The 23,439-nt window shown below is 38.0% G+C and overlaps 1 long non-coding RNA gene across 1 annotated transcript in view; it reads left to right on the top strand.

Moving 5' to 3' along the window:
• Positions 1 to 430: 430 nt before the first annotated feature.
• LOC145511511 (uncharacterized) overlaps positions 431 to 23,439 on the top strand; it is a 533,216-nt gene continuing 510,207 nt past the window's right edge. The window contains exons 1-8 of the long non-coding RNA XR_014057910.1: positions 431 to 469; positions 572 to 627; positions 6,242 to 6,293; positions 7,361 to 7,525; positions 11,617 to 11,675; positions 15,094 to 15,214; positions 16,490 to 16,851; positions 16,965 to 17,288. This is a non-coding gene — a long non-coding RNA (uncharacterized LOC145511511). The remainder of the gene's footprint in view (positions 470 to 571; positions 628 to 6,241; positions 6,294 to 7,360; positions 7,526 to 11,616; positions 11,676 to 15,093; positions 15,215 to 16,489; positions 16,852 to 16,964; positions 17,289 to 23,439) is intronic.

Below are 23,439 nucleotides of genomic sequence, written 5' to 3'. Positions count from 1 at the left end.
TTACAATGAGAAAAGTTATTGGAAGTAAGATAACAGCTGTTGATAAAAACTGGTGGAGAGACCAGTAGTTCTCCAGGTGTGGTTCCTAGATCATCAAGAGTAGTATCACCTGGAACTTGACTTACTAGAAATGAGAATTCCCCCTCTTGCTCCAACCGCCCCATACCTGCCTGAATCAGAAACTCTGGGTGTGGGCCTGTAATCTGTTGCAACAGGCCCTCCGAGTGATTCTGATGTGTGATAAAGTTTGAAAGGAATGTCTAGAGACCAGCATTTCTTTTTTCAGTTCTACTACTTTTTAGCCATTAGTTCTTGGTAAATTTGCTGAACTTTACTGAGTCTCTGATTCTTGTATTAGTAAAATGATGACCAACAATGGCCTTTCCAGCCCTAACATTCTGTGAGCCTTGTGTTCTAATTACTTGGTAAAAAAGAATGTGGTAGAGAAAAGCACTGCCTGTGTATGCAGGTATAGTGATAAATCTGATAATGCTCGGTTATATGCTCCTTCCACATGTTTAATGTATAGCGATCTTTTTCAGTCCTCATCACCTCTGTATCTTTCTTGTAGCAGTGACTGTAAAATAAAATGAGCCTGCTAAATTACTGAAGACAATTCAAGTGCAAGTAAGTAGGAGAGATGACAATGATCTTACTTTTAATTGTGGAAGATGACACAAAACATCTATGATATGATAAAATGTAATTTAACAGTACACAGCTTTTAGTGGAATGGCTTTCCCCAAATTCGTCATAAACTGAGTACTCAGAAAGTACATACTTAAGTTTAGAAGCAATCATACTGTGACATAACCCTCTTTTTACATTATATAATTTATTCAAAGTTTAGAAAGTGATAGACATAGTTTTACATAAGGATCTGCTAAAGCACAATTCTGGTAGCCAGGTGATTAGTTAGTTCAAATGGCCAAAGGTTGAACTTTTACTTGTGGATTTTATATTCTCTTAAAAGCAACTTAAATGGTAACCTGCATTTCAGTTTATTCAAAGGTATGTTACATGGTTTGGAAGCTATACTTTCTACTGCAAAATGCTAAATCTATGTCTTTATAAGTATTAGATATGAACATGAGTATTTATATCATATAAACTAGAATCTAGATCTCCGCTAAGAGACTATGAACCCTGGATACTAAGAAGTGCAAGTGTTGACATTTTGTATGGTTGGGTTATGTCAGTACTGCAAAGTTAACCCCTTTTATTCCATTGTTGTAACAATCTGAATCATTATATATATATATATATATATATACTTATATATAGATATATATGGCATGCCTGTTTTGAAAAGACTCACCAGTGATAAATCTACTTTGACTAATTTGAAATAATTTGGTAGAAGATTCTTTATTTAAAAAAAATTAGCCCACCAGATACACTTGGCACAGGTCTGATCTGACTTTCCTTGTCTATGTATGTTCATAGTCTCATTCAGCCGAGTTGAATACAATATATACTCGGTTGCTTTGTTTAAAAGGCTCTGTCTCTACATATGCATGCTTTTTTCTTTATTCAATTTAATGCTAATAATTGTATGCTTGTTTATGGCATCATGAAAGCGTATGAATATGACAATTTTTCATTATTGTCTTGTATTTTGCTTCTATTCTTGGTACATATAAGTCAGGCAATTATTTTTTAAAAATTTTAAATGAGGTCTTGGAGTAGTTTCATATAAAATTATATAAAACCAACTTCAATTGAGGGTGGCTTTTCTGCATTTTGTTAGGTGTTAATACACTTTCATTTACAATAGATGATACCAAATCACTTTCTTCTGGCTTTAGATGGACACTGAACGTTTTTGCATCAGAATCTGTTGTTAAAAGCATAAAAAGAAGACAATAAATGGTCGGGCTTTCTTTGAGTGGCAGTGTCATTTGTCCAGAAGGGGGAGCTCTCAGTCCACATGCAACAGAGCAAAGCAGACAGTCTAGTATCTTATCTGCGGCTTGGAAATTGTCTGACAGGAAAATATCAACATAAACCATGCGATTTGCCGCTGGAGCACGCTGGACCTCATCTGCTTAAAAAGATGCACGGATATAGTCATCACAGTTCATAATTTAATAAACTGCTAAAAAACCCACACATTTTCATTTTAGCGACTTTGGTCTCACAACTAAATTCACATTGCTACAAAGACATTTGAATTTTGCACTAATATGTCATGAGGACTGCACCCATTGCAAATTAATGAGTCTCTGAATAGCACTGTGCATTTGTCATTTGAATTTATGCTAATGCAATGAGGTCTCCTGGTGATGCTGATAGTCCATAGCAGCTGCTCAAACCACAGAATGTACCGGCACTTCCCTTCTACTTTATGTTGCTACCTCTTTTCTTAGCTTTTCTGGCCTGTCACTTAGGCGGCAGTCATGTAGCTGGTTATTGATAGGGCTGCTAATTATCTTTGACTTTACAGTATTGGCCTGACCCCCAACACTGAACAGAGGTAATGGATCAGTGTTGAGAGAATTACGTACATCGCACAGTGACAGCCTCAGACCAGAAGGTCAGAAGGAGTTCATTGAGAACCACTGGTATTTACAAAGAATGCTGGCATGGAAATTGGTAATATTTTTCAGGGCTATTGTGTAATTAATATCAATAGGTCAATCTAAGAAAGTGGCTGTAATTTTTATAATCATAATGAATAGCATTTCTATGTGTGTACAAGAAGAGAGAATGGGCCTTTCAGTTTTTCCCTTTTTATTCAATCTATTCTATCGCAATCTAAGAAAATGGCCATGGCAATGCTGCTGGGTTATCAGGGTGTCTGGATCCTTATCAACAGTTGTACAAATTGCCAGTGGGTCAAAGAGATGTGGTGACACAGTTGGATCTAGTGGAGGGATTGTTGACATCGGGCCATATGTGTGAGAGGGGGACATACAAGTAGCTATTTTCATGGGACCCAAGTCGGTGAAAAAAGATTTGCAGTGTCTGTTGTTATTTTCTTTCCCCAAATCTTAATTGTAAAAAATTTTTAGATTAGTGTTTCTATTTGACTAGCTTCTAAGAACAAAGCATGCAAGTATGTAGAGTTTATTCTAATAGATTGAGGAAATTAGATATGGTGTTTAGAAATGTCATGAAAAAATTAAGCAGAAAATTAAAAGCTAGAAGCAAAAGTATACATTAGATTATAGACCTTTGGAAAATTGTTACTGAATTTAAGAAATGTTCTTTTTTCCTGAGGCCAAAGAAAAACATGCAAAGTTTTTCTCTCAACCAAACAAACAAATAAAAACCTCATTCTTTAAAAGGGACAAATAAATACACAACACCCTGGTTAAATGTAGCATTGTTAGTATTCAGTTTTTAGATTGTTAAAGAAGCTAAGTAAGAGCTTGAATTCAATTCTTGAATTATCTCCAGGGGTAAAAAGCATTCCAAGGCAGATATGTATAATTATTTGTTAAGTGATGGGAGGAAGTACTGAATATAGAAGTAAAAGTGACCTATTAATCTCAAACAGTACCCAAGAGCAAGCAGGCGCTTCTCTTACAAAACTTGTAAAAGGAAGAGGATTTTTCATCCTGACTCCACAGCCTAGCAAGCTGCTCAGAGCACCTGCCCCAGGAGATGAAAACACTTCTGCGGTCTCTACCTGTTGGCACAGACCTAAGGGTAAAGGACCACTGGAGAGAAAGGACCTTGGCTTAGAAGGCAGTACACGGAACCTTTACTATAGCGCCTCCGATTTCCATCAAGGCGGGGAGACGTTTTCACTCTTCTTGGAAAAACTTTGAAATGTAAACTGTTTCGATTGATGGCTCCTTCTGGCCCTGGCAACTCTTTTTGGTAGCTGGTGCTCTTTCTGTAATACTTGTTAAAAACGTCTCCGTAGCAAAGATGTTGTTTTTTATGTGATTTTTTTTTTTTAAGTCAGCGCATGTGTGAGCACAGACAGGCTCTCATCTCGTTCGGCGGAGACTGGCAGGTGAACACCTACTCCTGTTGCCCTTATTCATTTGCAATACTTTATAAGATTAGTCTCTTTGAAAGCTGTTTTCAGTCTAAACTGTCAATCCTCTTCGAATGTGGTCCCTCTCACTGGGGATGACTTCTTAGAACTTGTGAGAATGCTGTGGCCTGAAAGTCCCTTTCTTAGCCCAGAGATGCTTCCGTTAGTCTCTGATAACCTGCCCCTAAACCTTCTACAGCAAGGCTGCCTGGGGACAGTTATAAAAAACTGGGCATACATCTAAGGTATCATATGTTTTAGAGTAGTCTTTTAACTACAAATACAACTTCCACCACCATTCATGTAATTGTATTCGTTTTATCTTGTGTTGGAAATTCCATTTTTGGTCAATCACCTATGAGATGAATGTGTGCATGTGATTTTTTTTTTATTCTTGTAACATTCTTAAACTGCATCCATGTGGAAAGAATTTAGGTGGTGAAATTGATCAATCTGCTTAAACAGATTGATTTAGAGAGTGAAATTGGCCAAACTGCATAAACCAGTGTGAAAAATACCCATTTTAGTCTAAATGTTGACTGCTTATTTTGATCTGATGGATTTATAATGGTTAAATTATTTCTTTGAGTGAATGCTCAGTCGCTCAGTTGTGTCTGACTCTTTGAGACCCCACAGATTGTAGCCCACGAGGCTTCTCTGTCCATGGGATTTTCCCGGCAAGAATGCTGTAGTGGGTTGCCATTTCCTTTATTCTGTGCTATATAGAGTTAGGTTCATGAGTTACATATTGTTATTCTTTGGGGTTATTGTTCTTTGTCTGATCATATTGAATGTATTACACTAGTCTTGTTTGTTTTGCTGCAGTTGCTTTTCTGAAAGATTGTCCTCCTTTGAAGGTACCAGAAGAGGAAAGCCCTGTGACCTCTTTCCCAGTAGAGCCAACCTCTCCTCCAGTGTTTTGCATTTAGAATTCTCCCACTTTCCAGACACTCTGCCTACAAAAGCACATTCTGAGGCAGTGAGGCTGCAAATCAATAAAGATTTGATTTGCAAGTGTTGAGGCAGGTGCTGATTAAGTGTATAGATTTAAGGACAGGAAGTGATGCTGGTTGTAGTCCTCTTCAGTCAAGTGGCTGCTCAGGTGCTCAGAGATGCTTCTTTGCTTTCATTTCTTATTATGCACACACACATACACACACACACACACATACACATTCCCCTCATACATACACACATGCTTTCCCTCATACATATATATACATTCCCTTGTACATACATACACATATACATTCCCTCATACACACATCCACACACACATCCACACACACATCCACACACCACATATACATTCCCTCATACACACACACACATACACACACCACATATTCATTCCCTCATACACACACACACACACGTACACATTCCTTCATAAACACACATATACATTCCCTCATACACACACATACACATTCCCTCATACACACACACATATACATTACCTCACACACACACACGCACACACACACACACACACATTCCCTTATACAAACACACAGATACACATTCTATCACACACACACATATACATTCCTTTATACACACACACACACACATATACATTTCTTCATACACAGATATTCCCTCATACACACACATACGTACATTCCTTTATACACACACATACACATTCCCTCATATACAGATACACACACACATATATTCCCTCACACACACACACACACATTCCCTCCTATACACAAGCACACATATATACATATAAAATATATTAATACATATACACACATAATCTCACACATATATAAAGACTGGAATTATCATATTCTGTTGTTTTTAATTTTTAAAATTACAGGTAAACAGGAAACATGTCTGTGAAGTTATAAACATTTTCTTAAACACATTTTAAAATTATTTACTAGAATACAGATAAATTTAATTCCTTTTAAATCAGTATGAAACATTTAAGTTCTTTCTTACAGCACTAAACATTTAAGTAATGATAGATTCTGTTTCATCTCAGCACATTCAAGTACGTATGTACTGGGTGCATTATGATTCGTGAGTGGTATGTACAAGCCCAACTTCAAGATCCCTGTCTTCAAGAAGCTTATAATATAGGATGAAAACAAATATTAACATATAAATAACTATAAAAGGTATGAACAGTATAAAAGTTTTCTTTTGTATTAAAGTGAAAAGTGCTAGGTAGTATTTACTTTTCAGAGCAATGTTCTTAATTTCTTACATTTAATTTTCATATTTGTTTTTCAGAATATGTGAGAAAACTGCAAATCAGAAACTGAGTGACATTATAGTTTGCCAGGTCAGTGCTTGACTTGCTTTTCCTTCCCCCATTCCCTCTTTTTTCTCCTCCTTTATCCTATTAGATACCTTAAGGCTATGCTGAGACCCTCTCCCCATTGCCATGGCCAGTATTTGAGCCAATTACAAACCAAAAATAGAGTGAGAACTCTCTACAGACCCAAGTGCAAGTCCTGGGATCATTGGCCTTCTTTAGCAAGGATTCGGTTTTCAGTAAATTTCTGCCCTTTTAAGCGTTCTTTCTTTATTATAATGGCTTACATTTACTGGAGAGAATTATGGCAAGTTGCTCCCACGGAAGCCTTGATATTCTAATTTCTTAAGTGAAGATTAACTTGTAAAATTTGTAAACAATTAGATGATATCTAGGAAATCTAAGACCTTCCCTGGTGGAGACACAGGAGATGGAGTTGCCTTTCTCTGAGTTGGGGAGATCCCCTGGAGGAGGAAATGGCAACCTACTCCAGTATTCTTGCTTGGGAAATCCCATGGACAGAGGAGCCTGGCGGGCTGCAGTTCATGGGGTCACTAAAGAGTCGGACACGACTTAGCAACTTAGCAACAGCAACAGAGAAACCTAAAGAAAAATTTCTCTTCTCTATACTTCCAAATGATAGTCATGGAGTTTCAGTTTTGATTACTTCAGGATTCTGGAGACTTAATGCATAGTGAAACAAACAAACAAAACAAAATACAAAACCTGAAAGCATTTAAATCGAAATATGTTTTGAATTTGACTAAAGGGTAGTGGAAAGAGGAAAATCAGTTCAACCTGGTAAGGCTTTTATTTTAGGAATAGAAGATGTAGGTAAGATAAAAAGTGAGAGAGAGTAAAGAGGGGAGAGGTGGTAGGGGAGAGAGAGAGAGGGAGGGAGAAATTTAAAGACAGTATTATTGTAGTAAGAGAACTTATGGTATGTACCCACTTCACAAATTTTAAGTGTACAGTACAGTAATGTTAACAATAGGCACTAGAGTATATAGCACATCCCTAGAAATTATTCATCTTGTATAAGTGAAACTACATTAGCAGTTGAACACTGCTTCCCCATTTTCCCTTCCTCGCAGACCCTAGTCACCACCATTCTGCTTTCTGCTTTTATGATTCAGCCTTAGAAAAGAAGTACATCCTGCCACATGTGACGACATGAATAAACCTGGAGGACATGATGCTAAGTGAAATAAACCAGTCCTAGAAGGACGAATACTGTGTGATTCCACCCACATGTGTATGTAAGTATATGTGTAACAGTCACACTCACAGAAACAGAGTGAGAAATTTTTTAGTGGGGAGAAAAGAGTGAAAATGGCAAGAGAATTTGTGTGTAAGTCACTTCTCTTAAGTGCCTCAATGAATCTCTGGTATCATCTTCTAATTTCTTTAGGTTGGTTTGCTTTTACTGATTTTTCACCTTTCTGCTTCTTTTTGCCACGGGCGTTAGGAGGTAAAATGAAAAAGACTCTTGAACTCCAAAGATACAGAACAAATATGCACCATGCAAGTTGTTTATACTATGATACTACACAGGGGAAGGAGCAAAGATATTTTAAAACTTACAAGTGCACTGATAAGAGAGAAATTATTGAAGAGAAGAAATTTGAGACTCTAATCCAGCATTTATTTAAGGTCACTTGAGAGAGTTCTTTAAATCATCAATGAGAAGGAGAAATTAAAATGCCGAGAATATTATTTGAACAATATCTGCAAAATGTAATGATAGGGTATTTGTGGGGTCTCGTCCAATTCATGTGGGGACATTAAATTTTGACACATTTTTTTTTAAAAAAACTAGAGAAGAGACTGTTACATGTGAAGTAAGGCCCTGTAAAGGGATGCAGCTGATCCTGAATAGGATCCATGGCCCTTAATATTTGGTTAGGTGACTAGAAAACTTCAAATTTTCAAGCCTATAAAGCTCATGTCACATCCTTTGGCTTCTTTCTGTTCCTTTAGGGCCCAATTTAAGGGTATGGTCTCTGCAGGGCAGGACAGGCATGTAGAAAGTGCTTGCCAAGTGATTTATTTTGCTAAAATATGGTAATCGGCTTAGTAGGACTTGGTAGCTCAAAAAAATCATAAATGGTATTAAAAAGATGTCTACATTTCTGCATCTTTCAAAAAAAAAAGAGCCTTCAGAAATCTTATCTGGCACTATGAAAATAGACTCCACAGAAGATTCTTTCCCTTCCACCTCCCAATCCCCAATTTAAATCAACTAATTAAGAAAGACTGTAACTAGAAGGGAATGATTAACTCATTAACTTAATCATTGTGATACTTGTGAATATGGACTTGTACCAGAGTTAAGAGGTTAATGATTTCAAATACATTGTCAAAACTGTCTATGGTTTTCAAAGAGGAGGATTTTATGTTCTGTAGTTTATATGCTTACAGTTAGAATTCAACTGTGATAAAGTTTGACATTAAAATAAGTTACTGAAATTGTGCAGAAAATACTGGGTCAATAAAAATAAAAATTTCTCTTTATCATTGTTGCCAACACCAGGGCTACCTTCAGTGTAGCTGCCACCAGTGCTACCATCATCTTCATGTAAATATTTCTTTCTCATCTTGGCAGCTGGAAATTAACTTGCTTGAGCACAGGCTATCCACATATAGGGATGATTGAGATTCCCAGATTTCAGTCTTTGGTCATCTTATCTTCTTACTAGAAATGTTTTATAACACTTTTATATATGTGTATATATTTTATATATATGTCTAATATATCCTAAAATGTCTATCAGCAGAGTGGCACAGCGTGAGTGTGCTGGGCCCATAACACAGAGGTTGATGGGTCGAAACCATCCTCTGCTAAGCTTCCTGTTTTTAGGCTTCCCTTGTGGTTCAGCTGGTAAAGAATCCACCTGCAGTGTGGGAGTCCTGGGTTCGATCTCTGGGTTGGGAAGATCCCATGAAGAAGGGAAAGGCTACTTACTGCAGTATTCTGGCCTAGAGAATTCCATGGACTGTATAGTCCATGGGGTTGCAAAGAGATGGACATGACTGAGCAACTTTCACATGCTAAAAATTTCTAAAATCATATATCCAGTCCTGCTCTTGCTGAGTCCATTACCCACCTTGATATTCATCAATCTTAGCAGGCACTGAACTAGGTGCAGTGGATCCACCTGTCTTGGCAGTACTTACAACCTAGGTAGATGTGTTGAATAAATGATATAAATAAATATCTAATTATGAATTGTGATTAGTGCTCAGTAAAGCAGGCTTCCATGGTAGCTCAGTGGTAAATAATCTGTCTGCCACTGTAGGAGACATGGAAGATGTGGGTTTGATTCCTGGGTTGTGAAGATCTCCTGGAAAAGCAAATGGCAACCCACTCCAGTATTCTTGCCTGGAAAATCCCATGAACAGAGGAGCCTGGTGGGCTACAGTCCATGGGGTCGCTAAAGAGTCTTAGCAACTAAACAACATCAATTCAGTTTTAAAGCACAGAAGATGATGAGAGATTATCACCTCTCATGGCAGAAACTGGTTTAGATTATGACACTTCTCTAGGAAGATGCAATTTTATCAGAGCCTGAAGAGTGATCTGGAATGACCAAGTGAAAGGTTGGAAGGATGAGAATTCTAGGCAAAGGTAACAGCACATCCAAATGTCCTGGGGTAGGAAAGAGCTTGGCACTTTGACAAAACTGAAAGAAGGCATATATGCCTGCAGGATAATAAGAGAGAGTGGGTGATGTAAGGTGAAGCTAGAGAGGAAAACAGGAGGAGACCATGAAAACACTTTCCTGACTATGGGATTTAGGATTTTAAGATAAGTAGAAAACCATTGACAAGTTTTAAGAAGTGCTGACATGATTAGAGTTTTGTTTCAAGGAGGTATGTTGTGTGTTTAGTCGCTTAGTTGTGTCCAACTCTTTATGACCCTCTGGACTGTAGCCCACGAGGTTCCTCTGTCCATGGAATTTTTCAACAAGAATACTGGAGTATGTTGCTGTTTCCTCCTTCAGGGGATCTTCATGACCCAGGAACTGAACTAGCATCTCCTGTGTCTCCTGCATTGCAGGTGGATTCTTTACCCACTGAGCCATCAGGGAAGCCCCTCAAAAAGATGACTATGGTAATATTTGTGGGAAATACACTGGAGGAGGGAACATAATGGAAACATGAGAACAGTGGTCTAGTTAAGGGAGGATGGTGTCTCAGAAAAGAGGGTGGAGATGGACAGAAGGACATGGACTCAAGATATAATTGATTGGTAGATTATGGATATTGGCTAGATATTGAATGGATAGGCAGAATTGACAGATCAGATGCTTACTGAACAATGTATAGTTGGGAAGGGTTTGGGAGAAGGGGTTTGTCTGAGATCTCCCACCCTGCTAACTATGTACAAAATTGCATGCTAATTCCATCCTTGGGAAAGTGCTATGCAGGGGAGCCCTGTGACACAACTCCAAGGGGCCCATCACATTGTTTTAATGTGCTTGATGTTCTCTAGAGTTTTGCAGTGCAATGCCCCTAGGGATGTGGAATATTGAATGCACTCTGTTGCTTGTAAAGATTATAAAATAGGATGTTATCTGTGCTGAGGGCTCCCACATATGATAAGGGGCTGGCTGAGAATTGGAAGGTACAACCTGGCATGGAATTGTGTCATTCCTCAGGAAGGGGGCACTGTTTTAAGCAAGGAGACATTTAATAATTCATTGTCCGAAGGGTTGCTGTTGTGCAATTTGTATGCTTAAAAGAGTGATCTTCTTTTAATTATGTACAGTATCCATGTTTCCATTAGTCAGATATTATATGTGTACCACAAATTCACCTCTTCAAACCATACAAGATGGTATTTCACTTCTTCAGATAAATTGAATGCTCTTTTAAAAAGCTGGTTACTCTGCTATACAATTTACTGCTTTAGCAAAGTTGCTGCTCAAAGTAATGAGTATCTTTTTTTCTATGGTGGGCCAATAATCATTAGTCAAAACAAGAAAGAAAATTCCCAAACCCCCAAACCAAAGCAATTTAATCTGTTTTCTAGTGAGTGACAGAAATACAAATTTCACAAGTCATACAAAAATGCAATTTTATATCAAGACCTGTTAAGGAATGAGAGACACTGAGGGGAGAGAGAAAAGGGACGAGTGTAAGAACAGAATCTTTTCATTCACTGTGCTTTGAATTCTTATGTTTCTTTGTTCTACTGCCTAGGCCCCGAATTTCCTTTCCAAAGGCTTGGAAAAGCATCTTTCACCTCCAAACAGTTACTGAAAACCATGACTGCTGTCTGGCCCCCACTGTCTCTTTATTGGCCATTCTACTATTGCTGAAACCCATTCTTGTGTTTCTCCCTCAGCCCAGCTTTATCTGAAGGCCAAAGTTCTCCCAGTGCCCATGGTGGAAACACTGGATCCGGTACGTCCTTAAACTATCTGTCTCTTGGTGAATCAAGTCCTCTTGTTTTTGCAGTGTTCATGGTTCCTTCTCATACTCAATCTTCAATGTCACAACCAACTACTTGGGACACACCTGTTTCTTTTCTGAGAATCTCAGAATGAAATGTTGTATATGATCTAGGGACTCCAACCATACAATTAGAATTCTATTTTGGACATTTGCATAACTGGACGAGCTTATCAGTCAAGAAAGGGACATTGGGTAGGCAGTTAATAAGGAAGCTTGCCAGGGGCTTAATGAAATGAGGTTCATGACTGGTTTCAGTTTATTGTCTGGTTCTTCCTCACCAGCCTAATTAAAGTACAAATTTGAGAGCTAGTAGGGAGAATTGAATCCTGATTAATTTTCATGCTGATAAGACCTTAAACTGATTTCTTACCTTCTCTGGGCTTTTAAGTCTATGGTAATTTGGCATGAACAGAACCACTGCCTGAATGATGAGTCATTTTCCCAAGAGAACAAAGCTTCTAGAAAGCTCGGTGGATGGTTTTTCATTTCATGTAACCTGGAGTGAACTTAAGATGCTGCTGCCAAATTGGAGGGCTTACAGTGCCTTAGTTGGGCCAAAAGCCCAATGAATGCTAAGGGCCAAGGCAGTGTCTGCTTAGTGACTGTTGCCGACCGCTTCACCCAGGCTGCTGGTATTGAAGCAAATTCTGTTTGGAAAGAGGCCAGATTCTTCTATGTCTCCTGGTGGGGGTTGGGGGGCTCTAGAATTTTATAATGTATGTTTGTATTTGTGTAATCAGCAAAATTCCTAATTAAGTGAGAATTAGCGTGTTTTACTAAGTATAGTTAAAATTATTGCCTTTAAACACCGAACTAAACTGTAAAGTATAACTTCCGAAATTGTGTGTAGTAATAATATATAGTGTTCACTATGTGTAAACACTGTTTTAATTGCTTAATTTGTATTAGTTCATTTTATTCTCACAACTCTAAGATTAATTTTCTCTTATTAACCTCAGTTAACATATCAAGATATTAAGGCAAGTATAGGTTAAGTGATTTGCCTAAATTATAAAAAACTCAAGGTTATACAAAAGCTCCCACTTTTTTTTTTTCTGGATGAGTCTGACATAACAAAATTCAACAGAACTCTACATGGCCTGCTATTTACAGGTATTTTTTGTAGGAGGAGGCAAAATAATCAGGAGATACATACCTGCTTTAGAAACTCACTGAGTTAAGATTTAGTGACCAGGAAAGAGACCAGGAAAGACTCAGAAGACTGTGTAGAGAGCAGTGTAGAAAGTGTAAGAGTGTCAGAAAATTCAAGATACAAGGGATATATTGCTTAGAATTTTATAGGGATAATTGATAATAAAGCCATTAGTAAAGATGGAAAATGAAATAACTTAAGGAAAAGCAAGAAAAGTTAATTCAGGGAACTTAAATGCACAGAATCTAGTCCTGATGCTGATCCATGTTTGAATTCAAAGAAGACAATTTTGATGTTCCACAGAAGAATCAACTGAAACCATGGTGGAGTAAGATTGGGATGCAGTAGTGACCAGAGATATCTTATACAAGTGATTCTGACCTTGGTTTGGGAGTGAAATGGGGCCAAACTGTTGAGAAATTTACTCAAGCTATGAAACATATGTATGGCACTCAGTAACTGTATGCATTATGATTGCCTGCAAACATCAGACATTTTAACTCAATCCAAAGGAATTGTCTATTGGATGCAAAGGTATCATCTTCTTTTAAAAAGGCAACATTTTAAAATGCCCACAAGAATTTGATGGGCTACAGTGGATATGTTTTTCTTTCCAAGCTCGATTGTCTCCAAGTCAAAGTTCTCTTTTTATAAAATATTTGGTAATGTCACCTCTACTTTCCTGAAATAAGCTCCACAGATAATATAAAATCAATAATGCAACTTGTGTATAAAATAAAAATAAATAAAAAGATGAATATTAAAACAGTATGTATTCCCATCTGTAAATGTTCTGGCAAAGCGACAGTGGAAGATATAATGAGGTCGTCAGATGTGTGCCCCTGTTTGAAGAATCCCTGTGGATTTGATGGCACAAATGCAAACTGACAGAGTTGTGTTATACCAGCAGCCCATATACCATGAGTGGTGTTGCTGTCAGTGATGTGATTTTTCAGAATGATGAACAACTACAGGTACACTTTCAAACAAAATAAAATGCAATCTTCTCTCACTTTCCATAGTAGTTACATTCCTCAAATATCCCTGAGATCAAAACAGTGTAAAGCATACCTTGTGTTTACATGTAAAAGGAAATTAAGTTGTAGGCTCAGATTTTCCCCCTGATTGACTGTCTGGCATGATATTCTGAAGTCAAAAGAGTTGCTGAATAATCTCACATCATGCAAGGTACATAGCAGCCCTGTGCCCCATTCACTAAATGCTGATAGCACCCTCCATTACTGTAGCAACAAAATAATTAAATGCAGGGTCCAATCATGGACCCTTATAGTTTTTAGTCTGAAAAAGTGTAGAAAATCAGGCTTTGATGTCAGTAGTGTGTCAGGATGATTGGAAGGCCATTTTTAGCTCATCAGCTCCTTGACTAGGCCATGTGAAAGCAAAACAACAAAATACCCCAAAACTGAATGGCTTAAAACAATGATGTGTTATTTCTCACAGTTTGGTCAGTGGGTAGTTAATTCCTGTGAATGCCAGTTGAACCTCTCCAGTCATGGTGATAGCCTAAAAAAAAACCCCACACATTTTCAAATCTCTACCTGGAAAACTTTTGTTCCCTCTCTAGATCTCAGCTGAGATATCACTGTGTCAAGGACACCTCTCCTGACTCCACACATTAGATTGAATTCCCATTGTAGTACTCTCATAGCATTCATTTCTTAACAATAACCACATTTTTAATTGCTTGAGTATTTTCAGTGTCACACTGAGTTCTGTGAGGGCAAGTTCTATGTTTTCTTCATTTTTGTATCCTTGTTAACTTGTTCCAGATAGTTTTTTAAAAATTATTTTTGTATTGCATTGTATTGATTTGGAATGTAATTTGTAGATAAGTTGCTCCAAAAAGTATGACCTAATAGTTATAGAAACTATTGGTAAATTATTTAAAATGTCATTGTTCCAACTTAAAAAAAATCTACCCTTGGATATTAAATGAAATAAAATTTTTGATCAGGAGAAAAATATCCATACAACATAACGTAGATTCACTCTTCAATGAAGTACTACATCATTGCATTCTTCACTGTTTTGCTTAATGGGAGATTAGGATCTTCTTTGGATTTATGGAACTTTACCCACCTGGATTTCAATCCGCTTACTGTACTTTACTTCTTTGGTACAAACTTTGAGTCTTGAACTTGGTTTGAGTCTTTAGCTATTTGTACTGAAACCCCGGATATCTTTTCCTCCTAGGGATTTATGCTCAGTTATGAATCACCGTCAGTCTCATTACAGCACGCTCATCCATTAAGGGTTGATTCTTGTCCTGACTCTCATCTTGTCCCTCACAGTCTATACCTGATTCTGCACAGATGTGAGTTTCGGTTTTCACCCGTGCATTTCACCGTGTATTTTGTCTTGAATCCTGATAGAACCTATGGTACCCACAAAGTTGCTTGAAGGAATGAATCTAGATTGTGACTCTCCATATTTCCACTTCCCCAGTGAGGGTTTTCCAATCAATATTGGTTTACTCGTATTAAAAATCCTTTGACATATCTTCTTATCACCCTTTCTGAGCCCTTTCATGGTCCTCGAATTATGACTTTGGTAAAAATCTGACTCTAGTTAATATAAGGAGAAGGCAATGGCAACCCACGCCAGTACTCTTGCCTGGAAAATCCCATGGACTGAGGAGCCTGGGAGGCTGCAGTCTATGGGGTCACGAAGAGTCAGACACGACTGAGCAACTTCACTTTCACTTTTCACTTTCATGCATTGGAGAAGGAAATGGCAACCCACTCCAGTATTCTTGCCTGGAGAATCCCAGGGATGGTGGAGCCTGGTGGGCTGCCATCTATGGGGTCGCACAGAGTCGGACATGACTGAAGCGACTTAGCAGCAGCAGTTAATATAAATTCAATTTCTTCTCAGTTTCCTAGGATTCAAATCACAGTGATTTTATTGTATTGTTTTGTTAGCTTAGCCAGTGCAGTGTACTTGAACTAAGACTGGAGGTCTCTCTCTGAAAAATAGGGGCTGGGTTGGATTATTTCTAGAGCCATTCACAAATGCAATACCAGAAATACTGATTGCTTCCCTGTATGTAACCCTGAACTGCTGGTTTCTCTCTGCCTCTACTTGGTGCAATATCAATTCTTAGATAAGGAACTGGAACCTCGGAGAGGAAGGTGGGACTTGAGTAGGTAATTTTTTATTTGCATGCCTGCACTATGCATGTGCTTAATCAGCCTTGTAGTTTGAATAAGTAGTAGAAGCAATGCTATGTATTTGAGCTATTTTGAGACATTGAAAACATTGTGTCTCTTTCAAAATTGGCCACGTCTTTTTTGATTTTCTTCCCACTCTGAACATAAAACAGGTGCACCCGCAACAGTTGGCACAAAGTGAAAAAGTTTTTGCATTGAAGACTGATCATTTCTTGTAGTTCACTTTATCTTAGTCATCAGTGTTGATTCTGAGATATTAAGTATGGTAATAACTTGAAGCCAAATTAGTCAAGATTTGGCCAGCACTAACCAGGATTTGCTTTAACTGTGGGAGGAACTTGCAAAAGGCAATATTGATTATGTCTGGAATATGCCAATTATAATTTGACATTCTGATTTCTGCTTTTTGTTTAACTTAGGAGCAGATTCTGCTTTGCTCTGTTTGTGAAAGACAACTGGATGAGTGAAGATTACTACTTGCAGTAAGACTAGCAATTTGTCTGGAATCAAAGATAGAGGGAAAGCAATATCTGCTTTTTGTCATTCTGACTCAAAATGGGTGGAAGTGAGGAATATTACTGAACAATATTTCCTAGATAAAAAGAGAAAAATGAAAAGAAGGAAAAAGCCAAGAGTGATACTTGAGATGGAAATTAAAACACTATATAATTTAGTACTTGGTAGATTCTGAAAGTGATATATAGAGTGATGAGAAAACTGAAGAAATGATGTCATCGTGGAAAAAAATTAACTGGAAACTGAAAGGATGCAGAGTTAGTAGGTATAGAGAAAATGGATATTTTAAAGCAAAACTGGTCACTTTGTGATCAATATAATCTATCACCCATGACAGAGATTATATTCCAAGTTAATGGTCCTTTAATATGCACACAGGATGCTGAGATGGGACTCTTCCTCTCTTAGTTGGCTGAGGCATGAAGACATTGGAGCTACGTTCATGAATGAACTATGATTTTGATGCCCTGTCTGAGAAACAGGGAGATGACTCTGAAATCCATGTTGAGGAACCAAGAAAGCAGGGACAAAGCAGGATTTTGTGGATAACATTTCTGGAGAGAACTGGGAGTGCTTTGAGTATCATTCCTCCTTGACACGGGAGTGATTTGGAAACTTGTTGAGAGAGGCTCAGCTCCGAGAACTAGCTGTATGTTCCTCACAACTGGGAACCAGGCGGAAAAATGTCTGATTAATGCCCAAGTAAGTTAAAGCAGGCTTTAAGGGAAAAAGACCACATCTGCAAAGTTTCTATCTGTGCCTCAGTTAGAGGGCCAGAGTACATGAATAGCAGTCATGGGGAAGATGAAGTAGGAATATAGCCTGAAGTCATTTAAACAGGGAATCAGCAAAAGAAGATGGTGTATCAGGGTGAGGGGACTCTAGAGTAAGAGGCTAAGAGGTACGCCACTAAGATCAGAGGCTACACAATGATTAGGAGCAGCCAGCACTAGCATAGTCAGGGGAATTGCATTTGCAGGTGCCCAGCATGAAAGTCGCTGAAGAATCTGCAAGAACACCCATGAAAGAAAGAGTCTGCCAGGCCTAGAGAGCATTTCATGGAACCTTTTCATGATAATTCAGTGAGGGAAAAATTTTCCTATCTCCTTTACCTCTCCTTCCTCTCACCCCACGTTTGATCCTGGAAAGTCAAGAGACAGCAGCTATTGAGTAAGGGAGGAAAAAGAAAGATAAGGGAAAGAGAGAATAAATAGACCACATCTCACTCTTGGAGGCAGGTGGCCTATCTGCCACCAGGCCTTGCTGGAGAGCAGTGGGGAGAGTCTTACTTGTGAATGAAGTTTGAAAGGTTAATTAATGTATTGGATTAAATATCGTAATTTCTGAATGAAGGGCTAACGTGACCGTGTGTGTGTGTGTCCTCAATCTGATTCTTTGCGACTCCACGGACTGTAGCCCACCAGGGTCCTCTGTCTATGGAACTTTCCAGACAAGAATACTAGAATGGGTTGCCATTTCCTAGCCCAGGGGACCTCCCCAACCTAGGGGTCAAACCCGTGTCTCTTGTGTCTCTTGCACAGGCAGGCGGTTTCTTTACCACTGTGTCATCTGTCACCTGGGAAGGTTAAAAGGAATTTCTTTTACCAACAGGTGATTAGACAGCCCTGAGACTGCCTAACTTTCAGTCCAATGAGAAGGGTAAAACTTGTCCTTGTGATCACGTTTTAAAGGACAGAAGAAGATAGAAATCATAGAAGTAACTTTTAATTATGTACCATGAGTACTTTTTCAAACTAAGGCTCTGAAGGAAAAAGCATAGGTCCTTTCTTGAAGGAGCTATGTCGTTGAGCTACAGATGATGAACTTTCGATGTTGCTTTGTTTTAAAATCTCTGATTTTCTATTTCTTAGCTTTAACCTTGAACAATTTACTTAGCTTCTCTGAATCTCATCTGTAAAATGAATCGAATAAGATTTAATCTTGAAGTTTATGAAGACCCAGATTTATGCTCAAGAAATATTGTTTTCTCTACATTTTATCATCCTTTTCTAGATAAAATCTGAGTCTATTATTTCATAAGCTATACTTCATAAAAGATGTGAGGGAAATGGCATAGGGTATACAAAAAACTCTCATAGATCTTGGCTACTGTTTGTGGATATATAATTCTCTAGAAAGCAAATTGTAAACTCCTTAAAGGTAACAAACAGTAGTTATGATGAACGTTATAAAATATGATAGTCAATGCGGTCTATCAGAGTTATAGAGGAGAGAGCACTAACATGGATTATTAGTCAGTTGTGAGGCAGTCAGATTCAACTATAAAGATGAAATGAGGCTTAAACTGGATATGATAAGATTATGTATAACATTTAAGTGTGGGGAATAAAATCTCGAGCAAAAGTGGAAACTGGCAAAGCATAGCTAGGGAATAATGAGCTGGTATTTGTGATGGAAAGAGGACCTCTATAGTTTTGGGAATCCCTTTGTAGGAGAAGGAATGAAACCAGTTGGTGGAAGAGCCTTTGGAACTAAACACTTTTTATGGCAAGAATACTATAGTCAGGGCTCCATGGTGCTTCAGTGGCAAAGAATCCACCTGCCAATGCAGAAGATGAGGGTTCGATCCCTGGGTCAGGAAGATCCCCTGGAGAAGGGAATGGCTACCCATTCCAGTATTCTTGCCTGGGAAATCCCATGGATGGAGGAACCTGGCAGGCTACAGTTTATGGAGTTGCAAAGAGTTGGACATGACTTAGTAACTAAACAACAACAACAACAATACTATAGTCAATGTGAAGATTCTGAAGTTTTTTGGTGAGGAAAAAGCCACTGCTTTGGAAAAATTAATCAAGTTTGTGTAATAGGCTGGATAAAGACTAGAAACAGTGAGACTATTTATAGATTATTATAAAAGCTAAATCATGAGAATCCTGAACTTGGAAAGTGATAAATAGTTGTGAGCATGGAGAGAAAGGAATGAAATATAATGAGAGAAGAATTGACAGGATTCAGAAAATATTTGCATTTTTAAACATTACACAGGAAAGGTGTCTAGACCAGTGCTAACTGAAGTTTTTCTGTGTTGTTGGAAATATTCTCTACATTGTCCAGTGTCGTAGCCATTAGCCACATGTAGCTATTGATAACTTGAAGTATGGCTAGTGAGACTGAGAAATTGAACTTAAAATTTATTTATGGTGATTATCTTAAATTTAATTTTAAATAGCCCCATGTGGCAAATGACTACTATATTAGTACAGCATCTCTTCCACAAGAAATAGCATCATTCACACTTGAGTTGACAATTAGATAGTTTGAGAATTGCATTGGCGCTGTTGCCTCCTGGCTAGAGATTTGAATTTGGCACTATTGCTGTCCTTAGCAATTAGTGCAAGGGTTTGAATATTTTATTATATTTTCTCTGACCACTTTGTGGAAATAGAAAATGAAAATGTTATTACTATTCTTAATAAATGTGGGTCTCATAAATTAGGTGTAATTAAGCCATAGATGGAAATCATTAAGTGTCCTGAAAGTGATAAAACTTACATCTCAACTTGTAAAGTCAGTTGAGGAGAACATAAAGATAAAGACTACATATAAAAATGACAGAAATACATTGCAAAAACTAATTCAGGATTTAAATAATTTTCTTATTATTGTTAAATTTGTTACTATCATTATTATTATTCAGCAGCAATTTTTGTAGATGCAATGACATAGAACATTATCATTTACTTTTCTCACATTACATTTATGTTTATAATTTAACAGTGTATTCTATATGAATGTAGGCATTTTTTTTTTGCATATTGCTTCTCACAACATTGTAAGTTATTGCTATATTTTGTTAATAACAAAAGTGACTAATTTTTCTACAGTTACACATCTAGTAAATGACAGAGTTAGATTTTGAGCAGATCCAGCTGACTCCTAAATTTCTATTATTGAAAGTAGCATTGAAACATGTATATTATCGTATGTGAAACAGAACGCCATTCCATGTTCGATGCATGAGACAAGGGCTCAGGGCCGGGGCAATGGGATGACCCAGAGGGATGGGATGGGGAGGGAGGTGGGTGGGGGGCCCAGGAAGGGGAACACATGTAAACCCATGGCTGATTCATGTCAATGTATGGCAAAAACTATTACAATATTGTAAAGTAATTAGCCCCCAACTAAAATAAATAAATTTATTAAAAAAAAAAAAAAGAAAAAAAAAAAAGGATTTGTTAAGCAAAAAAAAAAAAAAAGAAAGTAGATAATCATGGAGGAGAAGGCAATGGCACCCCACTCCAGTACTCTTGCCTGGAAAATCCCATGGACGGAGGAGCCTGGTAGGCTGCTGTCCATGGGGTCGCTCAGAGTCAGACATGACTGAGCAACTTCACTTTCACTTTTGACTTTCATGCATTGGAGAAGGAAATGGCAACCCACTCCAGTATTCTTCCCTGGAGAATCCCAGGGACGGGGGAGCCTGGTGGGCTGCCGTCCATGGGGTCACACAGAGTCAGACACGACTGAAGTGACTTAGCAGCAGTAGCAGTAGATAATCATGGAACATAAAAATTTCTCCAACTATCATGTGCAGTAATTCATATTTTAGCATTTTTAGTTGTTCAGATCAGATTTATTCTCTCACCATGAAAGTTAGACTTAATCAATAGTTGAACTGTTAGAGATTTGATGATTAACTCAATATAAAACATAATGCATTATTATATTAGTAAATAGTAATTGCATTTATTAATGAAGTAAAAATTAATTCCTTAAGACAATATGTATTTTCTGATTAAATGCATTAGGAAGGTATCATCTATAAGAAATTCTACACTTGACTGTATCACCATTCCTGATTTTTTTCTGAGACTAAAATATTTTTATTCTTCAAATTTCTCAAAGGAAGTAAAAGAATGAGTTTTTTTGGGGTCTTAGTCCCAAGTTGGGAGAGGGCAATGGCACCCCACTCCAGGACTCTTGCCTGGAAAATCTCATGGACAGAGGAGCCTGGCAGGCTTCAGTCCATGGCGTCGCTAAGAGTCGGACACGACTGAGCGACTTCACTTTCGCTTTTCCCTTTCATGCACTGGAGAAGGAAATGGCAACCCACTCCAGCATTCTTGCTTGGAGAATCCCAGGGATGGCGGAGCCTGGTGGGCTGCCGTCTATGGGGTCACACAGAGTCGGACACGACTGAAGCGACTTAGCAGCAGCAGTAGCAGTCCCAAGTTGTTGACAAAGTACTACAAAACTAGTTATAAATTCTTCCCAAATATTCAGTAACATTCTTGCCCTGCTACCTACACTTTTGAAAACCAGCCAGTCACTAAACTCCACACTGAAAATCAGTCAATACTTATATACTCCATTTTTAAAATTCAGCCAATCCCTGAACCCCATGTTTCCTCCAAACCCAATGCAAGATCAAAGTTTTGCTTTGTTCAAAAGACTATGTTTTGCCCTTTCTTAGCCTGGGCAATAAATTCATCGTTATTTCATATACAGTTGAGTGGTAATCTCTTCCTTCATTATTTCTTTCCTGTTTTACTAGATGAATGATACACTCCTACCATGACTAGTTGTATTTGGTAGGGAAAAAATGGCCAAGAAGTTATCTAACAACCAGGCAAAAACACCTTTCTCTTCTTACCTCCCAGTTTTTGTACTCCTCTTGGACTCAGAAAAGTACATTGAAAGATCAATAGAGTGACTAATTACAACTAAACCTCATAAACTAATAAATATTAAATGTTCCTCTTTTGTCTTCTCCATTTCTTGGGGTTCCTCCATTACTGAGAATGGGCTGAACTTGCAGACAATCCAAAGAATTCTTTCCTGACTTCCAAAACAATTTATTAAAAATATGGCTTATTTTATCATATAAACACATAATATTTATATAGACAAACAGTTATTGATTAACATTAAATATGATTTATCTGTATTGTAATTTATGTTATAGAATATCCTTCTGTCATTTGTAATTCCTAATGCTGCTGCTGCTAAGTCGCTTCAGTTGTGTCCGACTCTGTGCGACCCCATAGATGGCAGCCCACCAGGCTCCCCCGTCCCTGGGATTCTCCAGGCCAGAATACTGGAGTGGGTTGCCATTTCCTAATGAGAGATTCTTAAATGACATTCCAGCACTTTCCACCATGAGAATAGCACTACCTTTTCTTGATGGAGAGTACCTTGTTCATTAATGGTGCTCTGTATATATTTTAAAACCTAAAAGATGATGCTGTGAAAGTGCTGCACTCAGTATGCCAGCAAATTTGAAGAACTCAACAGTAGATACCAGTAGTATGTCTCTAGTTGTGACAACCAAGAATCTCTCCAGACTTTGCCCCGTAGACCCAGCATTAGAAATTACCTCTGGTTGACACGACCATATAATCACGATAGTGTGATCAGTCACCTAGAGTCAGACATCCTGGAACATGAAGTCAAGTGGGCCGTAAGAAGCACCACTATGAATGAACAAAGCTAGTGGAGGTGATAGAATTCCAGTTGAGCTATTTCAAATCCTAAAAGATGATGCTGTGAAAGTGCTGCACTCACTATGCCAGCAAATTTGGAAAACTCAGCAGTGGCCACAGGCCTGGAAAAGGTCAGTTTTCACTCCAATCCCAAAGAAAGACAATGTCAAAAAATGTTCAAACTACTGCACAATTGCACTCATCTCACACACTAGCAAAGTAATGCTCAAAATTCTCCAAGCTAGACTTCAACAGTACGTGAACCAAGAACTTCCAGATGTTCAAGCTGGATTTAGAAGAGGCAGAGGAACCAGAAATCAAATTGCCAACATCCATGGACTCATAGAAGAAGCAAGACAATTTGACAAAAACATCTACTTCTGCTTCATTGACTACACTAAAGCCTTTGA

This window comes from Giraffa tippelskirchi, chromosome 6 (assembly GCF_054371585.1).
Source record: "Giraffa tippelskirchi isolate mGirTip1 chromosome 6, T2T-mGirTip1v1.2.pri, whole genome shotgun sequence".
NCBI classification, from domain to species: Eukaryota; Metazoa; Chordata; class Mammalia; order Artiodactyla; family Giraffidae; genus Giraffa; species Giraffa tippelskirchi.
The sequence above is the reverse complement of the archived record's forward strand: the minus strand, read 5'-3'. Positions and strand labels throughout refer to the sequence as shown.